The 2,500-nt window shown below is 44.3% G+C and overlaps 1 protein-coding gene across 1 annotated transcript in view; it reads right to left on the bottom strand.

Annotated features, from left to right (window-relative positions):
* The window catches only part of LOC147469102 (uncharacterized), a 212,659-nt gene that overhangs the window by 47,514 nt on the left and 162,645 nt on the right, over window positions 1–2,500 (bottom strand). The window lies entirely within an intron of this gene.

The raw sequence follows: 2,500 nt of genomic DNA on the forward strand, positions 1-2,500 counted from the left end.
CTTCTGCAGTCTGTCTCTCTCTCTCTCTCTCTCCTCTCTCTCTCCTCTCTCTCTCTCTCCCTCTCATCTCACTCTCTCACTCTCTCTCCCTCTTCTCTCCTCTCCTCTCCTCCCTCCTCTCATCATACTCATCTCTCTCTCATCTCTCCTCTCTCTCTCTCTCTTCTCTCTCTCTTCCATCTCTCTCTCACTCTCTTCTCTCCTCTCTCTCATCCTCTCACTCCCTCCCTCCTCTTAATGTCTGCCCCCCATCTCTCGCTATATATTGGCTGGGGGCTCTCTTCCCTCTCTCTTCTCTCATCACTCTTTCTCTCTCTCGCTCGCTCCCTCTCTCTCTCACCTTTCTCTCACTCTCTCCTCTCTCACTCTCACTTCTCTCCTACTCTCTCTCTCACTCCCCTCACTCTCTCTCCTCCTCTCTCTTCACCACTCCCACTCTCCTCCTCTCTCTCCCCTCTCTCTCTCTCTCTCATCCACTATACTCATCTCTATCTTCCCTCTCACCTCTCTCTCTCTCTCTCTCTATCTATCTATCTATCTATCTATCTAGTAACTATCTCTACTTCTATCTACTATCTATCTAACTATCTCGGTCCATTGTTGTTCTAATTTTTTTTTTTTTTTTTTTGTTGTTTCTATTTTTTTTCTTTTTGTTTTTTTTTTTTTTCTGTGTCCACTCCTCGTGTAAGTGAGATACTAGAATAAGATCATCAGAAGGAGGAGGAGAGGGAGATGGAAGGAGCAAGAGGAGATGGAGGAAAAAGGGTGAGGAGGAGGGAGGAGAAAGAATGAGAGGGGGAGAGGAGGAGGAGGTTGATGAAGAAGAAGGAGAAGGAGAGGAGGAGATGGAGGAGGAGGAGGAGGAAGAGGAAAAAGAAGTAGAAGAGGAACAGAATCCTGGGAGAAGAAAGGAGAAATAGGGAGGTGGACGGCTTCCGACTTGAGCGTGATGTGCGGGATTCCACGGCAGCACGGATGAGCAGATGCTAAAATTGATTTCGCTCGAGGGTCAGAATAAAAGGAAAGGATATTGTGATGGTCAGAGATACGCAACGTTTTTGTTTTTGTTTGTTTGTTTGTTTTTCTCTCCGTCTTTGTTGCAGTAGTGTGATTCACGTTGCTATAGTGTTGGTACCAGAATGGCTCCCACGAAGAATTATCATTATATATAAAAAAAACGTGGCATTTGCAATCATGACTATGAACTACACAGACAAACCCACTCTATAACGAGCCAAGACATTTTCATTCTTCAAAGGCAAGCGCCCATTCATCGTCATTAGCAAATCACCCATTTGATATTCATCACCTTGAATCACGCTCGCCGAAAAAGAACGGTCTTCCTTCACTCGCTAGACGCCTCAATCCCCCCGAAAGAATACCCGTCATAAACCTATCTCATCAGTGCTACAATATCTCTCTCCTCTTGCCTCTCCCACGGCCTCTCCCGCTCCCGAGACGGCGACGTTCGAGCTTCGTATAAATCTTTAAAGACAAAGCGATCTCTTTCCCGCGGATGGATGATGAATAATCTTGCCATCGCGGAGATGCCATAACCCTCGATCAGACGAGAAAGAGGGATGGAGATTAAATAGATAAGAAAAAAGTAAGGGGGGAAATGAGAAAGGTGGGAGAGGGAGGGAAGGAGGGAGAGTGAGATAAAGAAGATAGGAACGATGAAGGCGGCTATCAAGGCAGCGTTGGCGGGAAAGGAGATGGGAGGGAAGGGCTCTCATTGGTTCGTTTCATTTTGGAGGGAAATATTCTGATTGGTTCGTTACTTCTGGAGAAAAGCGTTTATTGGTTCATATAGTTTTGGAGGGGAATGTCACTTGTTCACTTAGTTTTCGAGTGAACTTGTGTAATTTCGTCTTCTAAAGAGAGAAAAGACTTCCATTGATTAATTTCGTACTTAACTGAAAGGATAAAGAATGGCTGACACATTTTTTTCCTTTTCATTTTCGAAGCAAAAAAAAGAGGGGGGGGAGGTAAACGATATCATTGGTTAATTCCAAGGTCGGTCCTAATCTCAAAGCTCATTCATCCGCGTTCGGAGTGAGATTAAGGTTAGATCGACACTATTAGTCATAACAAACGAGTCATCAGTCAAGAAGCGCGGCTCAGCTCACGGTTCGTTTTTTTTTTTTTTTTTCCTTTTTTTTTTTTTTTGTCGGATTCGTGTGCTTCCAATCACGGGAAAATTTACGTCCCCAACAAGTGCTTAATATCTGACGTGTTTATACATTAAGACGTCTCATACGTGTGCAGTGATGAAGGACCTTTCCCCTTCCATTTCTCTTCCCTTTCCCCCTCCCCTCAGGAAGTTTATAATCGTATAGAATGTTTTATACTATTAGCGAGCCTGATTGCTCGTTATTAGCAACACAGCTTGCTCATAGTACACAATCGATATACTCTTCCCTACTCTACCTTATTCTACTATACTCTCTCTCTCTTTCTCTCTCTCTCTCTCTCTCTCTCTCTCTCTCTCTCTCTCTCT

The sequence above is a fragment of the Penaeus japonicus genome, unplaced genomic scaffold, assembly GCF_977035675.1.
Source record: "Penaeus japonicus unplaced genomic scaffold, GWHDUDI00000001_assembly GWHDUDI00000024, whole genome shotgun sequence".
NCBI lineage: Eukaryota > Metazoa > Arthropoda > Malacostraca > Decapoda > Penaeidae > Penaeus > Penaeus japonicus.